Source organism: Rissa tridactyla, chromosome 9, assembly GCF_028500815.1.
Source record: "Rissa tridactyla isolate bRisTri1 chromosome 9, bRisTri1.patW.cur.20221130, whole genome shotgun sequence".
NCBI lineage: Eukaryota > Metazoa > Chordata > Aves > Charadriiformes > Laridae > Rissa > Rissa tridactyla.
The window spans coordinates 36,219,564-36,235,695 of NC_071474.1; the positions used below are offsets into that span (position 1 = coordinate 36,219,564).

Here is a 16,132-nt window from a genome sequence, read left to right on the forward strand (position 1 = left end):
ATTGTTCCTTGAGTTTGGCAGCATTTGTTGTACTTGTCTAAAATGAGAAATGCTTTCATCTGAAGAGTGCATATAACTGTATAATTTATATGGTGCCTTCTTGCCTTAACAGGTATGATAAGGTAATTTTGGGATTACTGTGCCAAATGAAAACCTGGCATAAAATTCATGCAATTGTGCTGAACCCTATGGTTCCCACCTGCTTCTGCCATCTCAGAAATGGAGGGTTTGTGTGGATAGATGGTAAAGCAATACTAGTGCTTGATGCTTTTCAAACACACCAATTCATGCTGTCAAATGAATATAAGGGAATCTCATTTTTTGTTTTAAAAAATAGCTAGTTTTTAATTCTGACTGTTTCAAGGAAATGCTTGGACACAGGAACATTAGCGCTGACCTCATCTGCTCCCTCATCCCTCCCCCAAGGAGGGAGGAATTGCTAAAATCTCTCTGCTTTTGGCATGCTCCAGTTTAGGGAAGAGACTAAAGCAGCCTCTGGTGCCTGAGCATTGCTTTGCCTGCCTGAGTTTCACCTAGGCGCCAATCCTTTTCATTTTACTTCACGTAACTCGCCGCCGGAGGGAACTGTAGTCTCTGGGAGAAGCTGTTCCCTGTCCAGGCTCTGCCACGAGGCTGCCCTCTGAAGGAGCCTAAATTCAGTGAGACTGTGTGGCCTTTTTCTTGGGGAGGCAGAATACTAATTTGTATATGCCATTAATTATTAATTAATGGCTGTATAGCTCATTTTTCCTCAGCCGCCCTTCTCCAGGCGTGTGTGCCGCGGGGTCCCCGGTGGTGGCTGGAGCCCAGCTTCCCACCGCTGCTCTGGCACCAGCTCCTCGAGGTGGGATGTGACGGGGCGTTTTCCTTGGGAGACTCTGGATTCCCCAAAGCTGGGCAGTGCTTTGGAAATGCTGCGGTACATTAAGGTGAGCAAGCTAATGCGGGGTGAACTAAGAGCGACTGCGTTCTTAGTGCCTGGTTTTGAAGAGACTTTTCCTTTTGATTCCCAGGAGCTTCATACTGTGACAAGGTTACTTGTTTAGATGGTCTTAATTCTCAGGAAGAATGATATGATGCTTCCTATCCTGCTTTGTTAATAATCTCATTAGAGTAGTCTTAATTATTTTAATTACACTGAGTATGACTGCAATGGTGTGATGTGATGAAGTAGTCAAGCAGAGGATCAGCTATCCTGAATAAAATACAGTGCGGAAGACTTGCAGAGATAAACTGAAGCACTTTTGTTGTCATGCCTTCTATTTGCTTGTGGCAGGCAGCCAAAGTTATTCATCAACTGATCAGGACTCAGATCCTGTAGTCCGGCAGCTTTGTTACGCACTGCGTATTAGCAACTGGAATTCTTTGGAAGTGCTTGTTATCCTTCGGTGATCAAGTAGGCAGTGAGTTTGCAAACTGGAGGGAAGTGCTGGAAAATGAAACTGTCAGCAGCCCGTACATCAGGGGAGCAGCTGGGAAAGCAATCACCCAGATGACTTCATCTGAAAAACACATGAATCTTAATAGTGTGTAGGGTGTAACCTTTGAAGAACAACTGTCTAATCCAGTTGTACACAGCAATTTGATTCAAATAAGCTAATAAAAGCAGTGGGGCAGCCTGGCCTGGCACGGTTACATCCCTGTCACGCCTTCGCTCGCGGCAGCAGGGTTTTGCAGCTGTGCAAACATGCCCTGTTGGTGGAGAAACCACTGATCCATGGCCGGTAGCCGTGACACGCTGCACACCAGCCCTCGCCCCGCAGTCCAGCTCCCTTGGCGAGGAGCGTGCTTGGTTCGTGCTGCCTTCAGACAGGCTGTGTCCTGCACATCTGCTGTGTGTGGCCATGTCCTTGCTCCATGGCTTCCACGGCTTCCCTCGGGCCAGGCTGGTGGGTGCTGCAGAGCCCAGTGCCCCCGGGGTGCAGCACACCAGCCCTGCTTCTGCAGGCACCTCCGCTCACCTGGCTGGGCTCCTCCTCGCCTGTGCGGCTTCACGGCGCTCGACTTGCTGCCACAATCTTGATTTATAAACTACCCTGAAATTCCCAGGCTCTCACAAGGAAAAAGCAAAAAGCCGCAGGCTTGTACAGGCGTCCCCAAAGAACCACATTGCTTTGTAAAATTATCAGAAGTGCAGTGGGGCTCTTTTTGCTTTTTGCCTCCCCAAACACTGAATATTGCTGCTGTGCCAGAGATGATGTAAAACTCCTACTGGGTGGCCTTTTCTATAATGTTCAATAAGTAAAGTGATATGTTCTTGGAGCCTGTATGAAATGCTGAAAAGCTTCCAATTCTATAAACAGACAGCCCTGAGAAAGAAATAATGGCTTAAAATCCGGTTCAGGGACATATTTATTGGCACCACTGATGTGGCTGGTATTGAATTAGCTTTAGCTTTTCTTTCTGCAGGTTAATGTCATATATCCATCCAGGACTGTTCCGCTCAACATCTTTCACCGTCACTGTCTTTGCATCTCTGTAAAAAGCTGTTTTCAGATCACTGTGATTTTGGGAGTCAGGTCACACCCCAGTTGACAATTGACCTGTAGCAGATGGATTAGAGCGGTTGTACATTGCTAGCAGTAATTACATGTAATCAAAGTGCCTTCCTGGGACAGCAAGACCCTGACCTTGCAAACGATCATTTGCAGCCTTGATTTTGGTCCCGTGGCGTCAGTGAAGCTGTTGAAGTCAGCCACGTGCACGCAGCTGTGGAAGCAGGGCAGATGTTGGGGAGAGCAGGACACCACTGAGCACGCATGCTGTAGAAAGCTGCTGTTTAGCCTCTGTGTTTCATCATGGTAATATGTGGCATGAGGGAGATATTGACTTAAGGTGCACCAGGATTGTAAAATTTATCATCAACCATGTAATAATGAATGGTTTCCCCTAAATCCCTACCTCTGGGCGTGGTGGTGAATAATGTCATGAAAGGTCAGTTTATATTTGCTCTTTCTTTAAGGAAAGGCTGTTTCTATCCTTTTGGTTGCATGGAAAAATCTTAAAATAGTTCCAAATATACCCCAAAAGAGCAAAAATCAGAAAGCAAATAAATTATGTACATGATTTTTATTTTTTTTAAAAGTATTTTAAAAAATATTTTCATTATTTTTATGATGTTATTCGTGCTTTTGACTCTTTGGAGCGGCTCTACTGGAGCACACAGCTACCATGGATATGCCATCATATGGCTTTAGAAAGGATTAAAAACTATTAGCAGCTTCTTGCAGTTTGGACTTTAAAGCCAAGGACAATGCCTCTCCTGATTTTTCTACTTCAATGTTGTCTTAACAACAATAATAATAATCATGAAAGTAACATACCTGATAATTTGTTGATAATTTCTAGAAAAAAATTTATTTGAATAACATAATGTCTCTTGTAGTTCAAATGCCATTCATAGGCTACTTGAATTTTTGCAAATATTTCCTTTTTTAGAAGACGCACTGAACAAAGGGATAAACGTACATGGCGTGGGAGTTCATCACAAGGGCTGGATCTTGACAATCAAAAAGGGCTTGTTTAATTGTGAGTGAGCACAAATCCACGTGACATTTTTTCTGTGCCTTAAATATGTTATCCCTCGTTGTAGCAGCTTAATTTGCGCTGCCAAAGAACATGCAGCAAATCTTTCCTGTTTCCTTAGAAAATGCTATTTTTGTGATCTGATTCCTGTAAGCAAACTCATTTTGTGCAGAAGTCCCTCAAGGCAAATACAGCAAGAGCAATACTTCCTCTAAGCAAATATCACTATAATGCTTTTAGGCATTTTTTAATATTTTAATAATATAAAATTCTGGCAGAGTCCTGTTTTATTCCATGCATGTTAAGTAAACAGCCTGTTTTGATACCTTTTTTTGCAATAAAAAAGCTTTGTGTGCATTACTGGCTTAAAACCTCGTTGTACCCTTTTGAGATGGGAATACACGCAGGTGAGCGTTCCTGCCTTGCTTGGTTTGGTGGAAGGAGCAAGGGAGGAAAGGAAGGCATACCTGGTCTGCTGTAAGGGGACAGGAAAAAAAAGTTCTCCCCATTTTTTGTAACAAGAAATCACCTTCAAGCTAATGTTCCTTTTTCCTTCTTAAAGAATTATTCTTAAGAACTCTTTTTTCTGCTCTGACTGCATATCAAGGCACTAAATACAAGATGCATTTTGTCCTTTAAAATTCAGGCTAAAAGCAGTTTTGAAACCCGTTTGTTTTGAGTAGGAGATCTTGCACTGATGTCTGGCAGTTCAGTGGGACTTCTCTCGAGACAGACATTTACTTATAGTACTTAAAATCTACTGGGAAAATGTGGACTTTTAGTTCAGAATGAGTATGTCATTAAGGGTCTGATGCAAAGCCCAGTACAGTCCATAAAAATGGCCTAAGTGAGGGACTGGATGAAAGCATGTGTACTGGTGAAGAACCCATCCTGAAGGTATCACTTTTGCAACATGGAAAGTCTGTGCCCATTTCTGGGGAAGTTAGCCCTTAGGGTGCTGTGTGAATTCGTTCTGGGGATGATGCACAGACAGCCGAAATTTTGAACTTTGCCTGCAGTAAATTTATTCTGAAATAGGTTATGTGATGTATGCAAGTTTTAAGGGGCGAAAAAGGAAATTGCAGAGCTACACATGTGCAGTGCTGATTGTGACAAGGAGTTTTGGTGGACCTGAAATGTTTGTGTGCCGAGACTTGTGCCGGAGCAGAGCACAGTTTCACATTGCTAAGCAGCACTTCTGCTTATATTTCCTATTTTACGTGACAGATCCATGAACAAAGCCAGACCCTGCTTATCCCACAGGTAGGAGGCTGGGTCAGAAAGGCCCAGCTCTCTGGGATGCTGGTACCCTGCCCTGGCCCAGCTTTCCCGCAGAGAAATGCAACGGGCTGTGCAGCATCTGGGGGGAAGGTTGTGCCACCCTGGGTAACTCTGCCCTCCACTTTTATGCACCAGAGCTTGTTCATTGCAGGCCGACGTAACTGCAGATATTCTCATTAAGTGGAAAAACATCTACTCCTCCTTTGTATCGTGCAGCTTTGCTTCTGTGTTATCACTCCCTGTGTGGTACCAGGCTGCATTGTAGCCTTTATTTAGGACACCCTGTTAGAACCAAAGAGAAATCCAGTTTTAAAATGTGATTTGGACTGCAAGAGCGCAGCAAACTCACTAATAGTTAAAAGAAACCTCTGTATGAAAGAAGATCTATTGTTTGTTTGTTTTTAAAGGCATGCCAGGATGTGTTCCCAACAGGAGAGACTGTATTATTTCCTCTTACAACATAGTGCATTTTTAAAACCAGTTAGCAGCAAACATATTTCTGATGGCTTCCTGCTGATGTGAAGGGAGCATGCAGAGCATCCAGAGGGCAGGGACGGGACGGTGTGTGGATGGGATGTCACGCAGTGTCATTTAACCATCAACAGCACATTTCTGTCTAAAAATGGTAAACCTTTGCTAATTGGCTCTCTTTGAGAAGTCACCTTCTGCTCCATGTTGTCGTCTGCTCTGCCCTGGGTTACTGCAGGTCTTGGAAGCCAGACAACAGATTTCTCAGGATGCTTTTTGCTGTAGGCACCATATGTCTAGCCTAAATCCTCAGTTCAGCACAGCAGCCCTGGAGTGACAGTGGTGGTAAGAGCCACTGCGTGGCGTTTCCTTTTCTGTGATGGTTTCATTCTGCTGTAGCACCACCTTTAACCTAAACACATACAGGTATTGCAACCAGAGCAGTATGTATTGGTATGTATTGGTATACAATCAATGCTGTTGTATCTCATGCACGTGTAAACTCTCACCTGTTTCATCTACTAACACTGATCAGTACCAGTCTTGACACATGATTGGGCTTGTAGGTCTGTTTTCCAGAAGGATTTGCCTTGTGCCTGCTGGGTTTTGCATGGTTATTTTCTGGCCACAGGAATGAAAAAAGCCTTAAAACCCGCTATTGGTCTCAAAGGAGTTTGGCTTGGGATCAGACGCAGGACTCCCTGGCCACGTTGTCTCAGTTCCCTACACACTCAGTGAAAGAAAGTGAAGCACCTCAGGAAGGAGGTCCACAGTCTTCCTCACCTGTTGTAGGATGGGGTGATTCATCTCTACAGGTGCCCATGTTCCTCCATTTCCACGGGGAAACCTCACCTCTAGTACCCAGCTCTTCTCACTACAGGTATGAGTGTGGATCTTGCCCCAGGAACAGGGTGCAGACTCAAGCCCCTACTGTCGCTCGAGCCGTGGGTGGCTGCCTGCGCTTTGCCATCCCGCTCTCTCACTGGTGGCTGGGATGAATGTGGCCCTATGAAAACTGTTGGCTTTGCTGTAAGCAATTAGTAACATCTTTCACATGATTTGTAAGCCTCTCAGAAAGTGTTCTGAAACGTGAGCCAATTTCTCTTTTAAAACTGTTATTAAATAAAATATCTTACAATGCTAGCAGTGCTGAGCAAGATAGCATCAAAAATCTTTCATAGTTCTCACTGCCAACCAATACAGATTTATACCTTACAGTGGAAAGGACACAGAGCCTCAGTTTTTGATTAAAACAGCTCAGCTTTTAATCAATAAAAACTGAGGTCCACAGTGCCAATTAAAATACGGCCAGGTTCTTAGCTGGTTTAAGCTGGATGGGCTCCATGTATCTTCAGTTGACCTGCACTGAATTTTGCTTGCTGCATTTTGGCTGCTACGTGACTTTCCTTCTCTAACCAGTAAGACACAGAGCAGGCTTGCAAGGGATGTGTCTAAAGAGACACACTGCTATTCTGCACCTGTTCAGCCCCAGATTCACAGTTCCTGCAGATGCGAGTAGGATCCTGCTCATACACAGATTTATGGTTTTCTTTTCTCCTTTGGAGTCCTCATTTATGTTTATGCCTCTTTGGTGGAGCATTTGCACTAATGGACAAGGGATTTTTATCTGTTTGTTTATTTTGGTGTGCTGCAAACTAAAATCTTAACACCCAGTAAACAAAACTGAGAGGCAGTTTGTTCTCAGCATAATATTTTTGTGACAAGACAGCAGGAAGTAAATGGCATCTACGAGCACCATGTTCTTCCCTTGGTGCTCCCAGTAATTTTAGCTCTGCAGTTATGTAGCTGGGGACGAAAGTTAGAGAGACCCATTGGGGTAGCAAAAATTTGCATGAAAACCTCCAACGAAATCATTGCTGGTGATTTTGTCATGCTTCCACATTTAGGTTCCTCTAACACTGAGCCGAGAAATGAAGAAACGCCGAAAGCATTAATCACACTGCTGTATACTTTTCAGCTATATTTTGGCAGCCTTTTGAAAGTCACAGCTAAAAATACTGAAAACACCCTAGGCTTAGTGGGATTTGAGTTAAGAAAAAAGATAGGATAGAAAGAAAAAGGCTGAGAACAACGAGCTGTGTTGTGGCTGTACTTGCTGAGGTCCCAACATAGGCAAGATAACAAAAGGACTGTTCATCTGAGTTAAAGGTGCTCCTGATCTAAAGAGGAGCCATCCACTGGACTCCGAAAAGTGGTTTAGGTTTTGAGGGACTTTTCTCCCATACTGGAATGCGAATGAACAAACCTTTGTCACTTGAACCACGGCACTAGGGGAGGAAGCACCTCCAGAGAGAGATCCTTGGCAGAGCAGTAGGGACTAAGGGTTATTGCAGAAGCACTGGTGTCCTGGGGCAAGCCCAAGGCTGTTTTGACACCTGCTGAGGGCTTAAACAGCCCCACATCCCCTGTTCTGTCTGCTTTCCTGTCTGGGCTGGGTGCTCCAGGGCTGTGGGGAATCCTCGACCAGATTCACACAGCCAAAGACACTGGTCCAGCTCAAGGGTGTTCAGGCTCCTTTCCCAGGCACAGAGGTTTATGCACTCGTGCAGTATCATCCTTAACGCACATCATCAGGGCTGCACATGGGCCATAAGCAAAGGGATGGAAAGAGATGCTCAATGACTTGTAAGGGCAGGCAGCAATCAGCGTCTCCCAGCCTCAGAACACCTCCCAGTATTTTAAGCTTAATTGGCCAAATCTTAGATTTGAATCAGCAGTTTGTTTTAGGATACAGACCATAAAAGCTTAAATAGAGATCAGCAAGTAAATCCATTTTTTTCCCACCTCTGCCTACTATTTTAGTGTTTCACGTGGCTTCTGCCAGTTCTCATGAAGATGTTAAAACACTGGAAGTTGAGAAAAGCATAGGAGTAGCTGCCTTCAGTAATAAAATGCTGATTTTAAGGCTGTTGTAAAGTTGTCCCCGTGTGACTGCATTTACTCACTTCCAAGTCACATTTTTCTCTATCACTGAACAGAACTGGCCAGAAATAAAGCCTTTACTAAGCTGTTGTTCCTTTTTTCACTTGATGCAGAGGCGTTGACTCTCCAGCACCCAGAAATTCAAACTCATAGTGATGTTTGGACACTTTGTATGTCTATCACTTCGTAAGTTTACTGCATGCCTTAGGGTTGTAATTTTACACCCATTATCAGGCATAGGCTATAATGGCCTGGGTTTAAGGTGCCTAGATAAAAATGTGAAAGCACGCGCTACAAGTCCAAGCAATAATCCTCATATCAAAATTCTTCCTACAGCTGCAGAATCCAGTTTGCACTAATTAATGTGATGCTGAAACCCTAAAATGGATTCTGAGCATCTGAGCCAAGTTACAGTAATAACACAGTGCTCTTACTGATCTCAGCGGGCTTTAGTGTTATTGCCATTGACTGGAGCTGAGATACACAACAGTTAAGTAATTTCTGCGGCATTACATGAAGTTAATGGCAAGGTCAGGAGTAAGACTCTGGCTATTTGCCTTCAAAGCCAGTGCCCCACTTTATAGCCTAAAGGCAGCATTGAAAAGAGTAAGCCAAGGAGCTGAAGGCTGTCGGCAGAGCTGTCTCTGTGTCCTCAGGTCTCGGTTTACCCCAGCTGGAGGAAATGCACTGAACTTATCTCAGCTAATTGAGATCTTTTGAGTGATTCTGTTTTACTGCAGCTGGAAATGAGCACTTACAGTGGGAAAGCAAATACTCCAATGCAAATATTCCTACGTCCTGAACTCTTAATGTCCCTCTTTTCAAAAAAATACTTTAATTCCATTGTATAGAGGCTTAGGGCTGCAGAGGCATTTGAGGGTCGCCCAGGAGCAGCATGTCTTTGGGCAGACCAATGGGTTTCGTCTCAGGACCGGAACTTGTGAAGGAGTTACTGGTGCTGCTGGGGACAAACTGGACTTCGGGGCAAGGTGCTTCACTTTGCATCCTTCATCTCTCCATCTTTAAAATAGGGACAGTCGTGTAAAAGAGTTTGTGTGTAGCAGGCAAACACTTAGCAGAAACTGAGTTCTTGTGTGACTGATCTTATCTTCAGCCTTATCTGTTGTAGAGGATGGAAACCGTGGGAGTTGTAGTCTCTGCAGCTGGTTGGGACAGCACGCACTGCATGATGGCTGCGTGTTGCTCTCCCTGCCCTTTTATCGCCTGGCTGCTAAATCCTTTCACAGCTGCATTGTATTTATTTTTCTTAATGTGGCACTGGCGTGTTGTAGACTGCCACGTCCCAAATTAGCAAGACAGGGGCATTCCCTAGGTCTCCTGGAGCCTCTTGGTTTCTCCTCCCTGCCTAAGATCTGTTACTGTCACTTGTGTCTCTCTGCTTGGTGACTTTGCCTTGACATGAGGGGACAGAGACCGGTGGGGCACTGAGAGGGATGGAGAGCAACGTCATGGGTCTAGAATACATTGAAGGGGTAAACAGCACAGATGTAGGAATCCCAATAAACTGTAATTGCTGGGAATGTACCTTCAAGTCCTAATGCAGAGCTTAATGTTTGCTGGCTCAGATTTGAAGCCAAGCCTCAGGGGCTTGGCAGGGGGAGGGGGGGGGGGGGGGGGTTGCTCTTCATTGTCTGCCCGAGTTGAAGACTAGAATACCCCTTGGACCCCAGCATCCCTCTCCATTACCCCTCAGATGCCGACCGAGGGGAGAGGGATGGGTTTGTTTCAGAAGCTGGCAACCCTGCCGTCCCGAGAGGAGATGCCTGGGAGCCGTGACAGACAATGCTGTGGGTGATGCACACCATAGGGCTGCCTCACCCAGAGCGCTGGGGCTAGGGCAGGCAGCTCTACCCCTGGTCTCCTAACGCCTTACACCACTCCTAACACCTTACACCTCTCCTAACAGACACCTTACACCTCTCCTAACAGACACCTTACACCACTCCTAACACCTTACACCTCTCCTAACACGCCTCTCAGGCCAGTCCTCTCCTGGCTGTGCCAAGGGTGGGACTAGTTACCTTGTCTTTACAAGCCAAAATATAAAATAAGGAAAAAACATAGTTGGGCAAATTGAAAGGACGCCCAGTCTCATCCTCCCTTCCAAACCGTCACCTGCCCCCAGCGCCCGCCAACCCGCCCGAGCCCCGGCTCCCGCTCCCGCTGCTGCCTGCTCCGCACCGGGTTTTCCGCGGTGCTGCCTCCCGCGACGGGGCACGGCCCCGCCCCGCCGCGGGATAGCCCCGCCCCCCGCGGGAATAACCCCGCCCCCGGGCATGGCCCCGCCCCGCCGGCCGCCCCGCGCCGCCGAGGGCAGGTAAGGGCTGCGGGGGCTGCGCCGGTGCCGGGTCTGTCCCGTGTGCGCGGGGGCGGGAGTGCGGGGACAGCGGCGGCAGGCGGTTGGACGGCGGCTGAGGTACCCTCCCGCCGGGGCCCGGGGAGCCGCAGGGCTGGTAGCCAGGCGAGCAGCCGGCGGAGCCAGCCGTGCCCCGCGCGCCCGCCGTGCCCCGCGCCGGACCTGCCGTCGGTGGGACCCGCACGGCCTCCCGCCGGGCACGCGTGGGCCCGCGGCGGCGTGGGGCGTTCGGTGTGACCCTGTCAAACAAGGGGCACGGTGGTGCCTCCCGGCGCGCTGGGCGTTACTGCGGCCCCGCTTCGTGTAAAGTTACTTGTGAGAGCCCGGAAGGCAAAGTGTCACCTCCCTGCGACTTGTCCTGCTCTTCTGGCTCTATTGCCATAGCCCCCCCACCCCAGCCTGGTTTTATTTACTTCCTTACGCATCCTTCATTGTTGTAAATAGTTGGCATGGCAACAAGAGCAGCATTTATTAATTTCTGCTCCCTGCTCTCTGGTGTGATCGTTGCTGTTGTATAAGCTACGGTAACCTGTGACAACTGCTGTTGATTTATTATGTCTTTCTTGGATTTCTTTGGTAGTGAATATTTTTTAAAATAAAATAGTTTGCAATGGAGCTTATCCTCCCCAGCAACCTTACAGACCATTCTGTGTCCCCTGCGTTTCTGCCCCCAGGGCAGACCATGGGGTATGGTCAGGATGGTGGAGATCTACTGTGAAACCTCTGTGAGGGTGTCAGCAGTCCAGGAGCAGTTGGTTAAGAGGGCTGAACCCATCTCCTTTCCCCTTCCTCCTCTCTCTCCCTCCCTGTTCCACCTTTGGCAGAAGATCTGAGAAGCTCCACGTGGGGACCCAAGTTTCTGCTTTCCCGCACAATTCTGCAACTGAAGCGTGAACTTCTTTTTTTCCTCATGAACTCATAAATCATGTCCCTTTAATGGGCCTCGCTCACTGGGAAAGGGGCAGCCCTTGCACAGTATGGCACAATGTGGACAAAGTGTTCATTGTACGGCAGGCTTGCTTTGATTGCATTTAAATCAATATTGTTACCTACACTTCAGAGATGTAGGGGGATAGAAAGAACAATAATAAATGTTTGCAACAAAGTTGAAAGGAGTACATGGCTGTCCTGGGGTGCCAGCAGGCAGTAAAGCCTTGGTCACCCTTGGTGACTCTTGAATCAAAATCAAGTAACTGTTTTGCAAGCTAAACCTAATGGTGGTACAGTTTGTCTTGGAGGGGAGAAGACAGGTGGGATCAGGACAACAGTTCAGCAAAGCTCACCCACGGAGGATGCTACATGCAGCTGGCAGCTGCTCTGGGTGTCCAGTGGAAGGAGCTTGCTCTGCTCCAGCGTGTTCAGCCCGGGTTGTTGCCTCCTCAGAGACCGGCAGCTTGCTGGGATGAACGTAGCACTGCAAAGCAGAGCGGTCGGTAGAGTGGGGTGTCAGTGGGCAGGAGTCCTCCCCTCTGCAGTATACTGTGCGTTTTACGTGACAGTATCATCATACAGTTATGCCTGGGCAGAATTATGGTTGTCACTGCTCGTATAAAAGCTCCAAATCTTATTCAGCTTGAGCACCTAGAAATAAAACTACATTGGTCAACAGTACAGGTGATCTTGTTATTTTTATCCAAAGAGTCTGTCTTCCCCGCTTCCCCACAAGATTTGCTAAGTATTCATGGAGCTGCACAGATGGAAGAAGCACCTTGTCTGTGCAAGAAAATGGTACCAGATGATCATCTGAAACTGATTTTATTTTTAGTGATTTAATTAAATTGGTGCAATCTGTATTTGGATTTCTCACTTGAGTTTAAGTAAACTTTATCTTGAGCTAAACTAAAAGACAGTCCATGTCCACATGCAGATTTGTGCTAGTTTAAGCACATCTGTTTATAGCCATGCCTGTAGTTCATTAACCTACTGTAACTTTCTTCTTTAGAGAAAACCTAGTACGAGAACTGTGCCTTTGTGATGAAATTAGTGTGGCATCTGATATATTTAAGTAAGTTATTAATTTCCTTGTGAATTCAGACTGCCCATCTCTGGTAGTATTAGCCTCCTCATGTCTGTGGGTGTTGTACATCACCCTTCACTGGGAAGACTTACATAGAAGATCTTTCACCTGACTCTGAGCACTGCAGGGGACAGAGAGTGGAAGTGGGTGCTTTTTTTTTTCTTATTGTAGATAACAAGTGCTGCCAGAGATATCTCCTGTCCCTCTCAAGTCATCCAGCTCCTAGAGCACATACATGGCTCCAATAGGTGAATTAATGACTGAGTTTGTGTTTGCATTGGAAAGTTGCATTATTCATAGAATCATAGAATAGTTTGGGTTGGGAGGGACCTTTAAAGGTCACCTAGTCCAACCCCCCTGCAATAAGCAGGGACATCTTCAACTAGATCAGATATCTTCAACTAGATCATCTTCCTGGAAGAAAAGCGGTCAGTTTATTAAAAAATATTTCTATGTATGAATTTGTTTTCTCATGGAACAAGATTTGTGAAGGAAGGTGAAGTTGCAGCTTCAGTAATGGGATTACTCTCCCTGGAGTCAACTCTGTATCTCAGGGTGACAAAGTAAACCAGCTTTATTTAAAATTGTAGCAGCGTGCATTACTGTAGTTGACCAGGCACAGCACAGACCAATCCAGGCCTCAGTGCATGCTTGGAAATGAGAAGAAGGTGGGGTTCCCAAATCAGGCACGGACTTGAGCTTCATTTTTCTCCCCTTTTATAATGTGGGAGCTGACCCCAGACCCTGGCTGTAGCCCCTCTGTGTTTTGGCATCACACACCAGAGATTGCAGATCAGGAGATTCTTTCTTAGAAGGTTGTTTCCAGAACTCCCAGATGCTGGAGGGAATTATACCTTCCAACTATACCTCATTTTAAGTGATGATGAGATGCACCCTGTTGTTTTGCAGTTACCTTTCGTTCCTATTTGAGTTACTTCAGAATCATCCAGGTGTGGCTGAGGCTTAAAAATGATCGCTGACCAGAAGGAAGGATCCCTCAGTATGCAAAGTGCCTGAAACAAACAGCACTGGTGTCCCATGGGTTTTAGCACCGGGCTCTGCCTCATGCCAGTGAGCTGAGCAGGCAAAGGAGTACTAAGGAATTGGGCCCCACGTATTTTTGACTTCTGTTACTGTGTTACCAGGGGGGTTTTGGTTTTTTTCTTTTCATCAAAATGGCTTCTGATTCTGCGGGCCCCTAACCAGCTCCAGACGACTGGGCAAGCTCAGTATTACTGGGGCATAACAGGCAGGGTCAGGAAAGCATTTTATAACATGTCACCACTGGAGGCAAACATGGAGAAATTATGTTTGGAAGGAAGCAAAGTTGAGGTCAGCAAATATTTTTCAGGATCAGAAATAAAAGCCAGAAGTTCTCACGGGTGGTTGCATTTCTCTCCTTCTTCCAGTCCTGCAGTTCCTTTGTTTGAACTCAGACAAAACTTATCTTCCATCTCCCTTTTTCATACTGAAAATATCCAGGTTCTGAGGGAGGAGTGAGTGACAAACGGGGACAGGGAGATGATTAGTCTAAATACGGAACCTTCACCTGCAAGGGTCTAGCTTTAAGCTGGTAATTTCTCACTTGTAACTACTGTATATTTATTTGTTGTTGCCTTTTCAAGTCTAATAGCTGAGAAGATGCTTTTAGAAGTAACCTTCATACCATCTAAAAACACTGCTATCGGGACAGTTGGGTTCTTTAAAGCTGATATAAAGTGACTTCTCCTTTGGCTGAGAGGGAAGCCTGGACACCAGGATATTTCTCTGATGGAAATAGTGCAGCAGGAACACAGCATGAGGAGCTCTAAACTGGCTCACAGCTAAGCCTTGGGGGTGAAGGCTTGCAAATTCTTTTAAAATTCCATTTTCTTGAGGATGTAAGTGCAGATTTAGCACAAGCCTCAGCGCAAGCCTCTGCCCCACTCTCCAAAGCCAAGTGCATTCAGTGTTGGTGTGGGAGCGCTTCCCTCTACCAAACCTCCCGCCTGCGCTGGGGCTGGAGGGAGGCAGAGTGGGTCTGTCTGGGTGACAGACGTAGCCAGGTCTCTGAAATGCTGGGATGTCCTCTTCTGCAGCCAGGACATGGCCATCCTTGTTCAATGGGATATTAGAGGATTTCTCAGTGTCCCAGGCGGTTGTTCTTGTTTATTTGTGTTCTGGCAGTCTGCAGAATTACAATGAACTACATCCTGCAAGATCTGCAAATAGTCCCCACCTATGAAATAAACAGAAGTCTCAAATATTTAAACTAAAGTGTTGGATTATCAGTTTATCACCAGTGAAAGGCCTTATCAACCTTAAGGAGTCTGAGTCACACTGATTATGGTTGGGTTTTTTTTTTTTTGGTGGTGCTGGCTCTAAGAAATAATGGTTAGGACTGCAAAATTCAGTCTTTTGTTTACCCTAGGATGGTTCACTTAATTAAAAATGGATAAAAGGAAGTAAATTGTATGTAAAGCAAATTCCACCCATGCAGTTCCTTGCTAGAAGGAAATGGCTAGAGTTCAGTGTAGATAATTACTGGTGTGACAGTTAATTGCGTTGGGTAGAAATGCGTAAGGGAGAAAAATCCTTCTGCATCATTCTTTAAAAAAGGAAGCTGCAGCCTTAACAAAACCTTCTGTAATATTTTGGGTTTCATACCTTCTTCATAAGCAGTGGTATTTCTGAGGCTGAGTGCAAATGAGCAGAGTTCACCCGCTTCTGATGTGGTCAGCGGAACATTTCCTCAATTATGCATTCCCCACATGCACTGAATAGGGGAGTTTACTTGGTTTTTTGGCTTAGCATTGTATTGTTGTTCTAAAATATCTTCTACTGCCTGCTCTCAAGGGGCTGGGCTAGCAACCTTCTTGCTCTGATAAATTCCTGCAATTCATGTGTGCCTAAGAGCATCCCAAGGCCATTCTTGATCAATGGATGTCCTTCACTAAAGCTGCCCAGGGGGAGGAGGAGGAAAAATATTTTAATAAAACAGCTGAGATTCTGCATCGTGCTGAACGTTATTGGAAGGTGTAATGTGAGACAATGACTGAAACTGAGAGAAACCACCTGAGGCTGCACTCACAATGAACTGAGTGGTATTTCTTATTCCGGGATGCACATCGGAGTGAAGAGCCATCGCTAGGGTCAGAGCTGCTGTCTCCCGGCCTGCCCCTCGGGGGCTGCCAGAGCTGCCCTCGGTGGTGGTTTTCGGTAGGCATCAGCTGCTCATCCTTGTGTCTGAGGTGGGAATGGCACATCGTGTCACGTACAGCCCTTGCTGAATAGAGAAAAATCTCTGTAAAGTCTGTGATTAGCTGAGCTTGAGTAGTTTTGGTATTTGGAGATGGGTGAGGCCAAACCAGCCTGGTATTGCCAGAATTTGGCCTTGACATTCCCTGTGTAATGGTAAGAGATGCATTTATACGTGGACTGCTCTGGGAGACCACAATTGCCTGCTCTGTGTGAAGTTGTTCTTTATCCTATCAGCTGTCTATCATTGGAAGGCCATCTCTATATGACTTAGTTGCTTAGGA

The 16,132-nt window shown here is 46.1% G+C and overlaps 1 protein-coding gene across 2 annotated transcripts in view; it reads left to right on the forward strand.

The window, feature by feature from the left end:
- Positions 1-914: 914 nt before the first annotated feature.
- Positions 915-16,132, forward strand: part of LOC128914739 (synaptotagmin-like protein 1) — a 45,954-nt gene continuing 30,736 nt past the window's right edge. The window contains exon 1 of one of the 2 annotated variants that reach the window (XM_054214210.1): positions 915-929. The gene's annotated coding sequence lies outside the window, so the exon portion shown is untranslated. Of the gene's footprint in view, positions 930-10,503; positions 10,556-16,132 lie in introns of those variants that run through there. The other variant, XM_054214206.1, reaches the window with a different exon arrangement.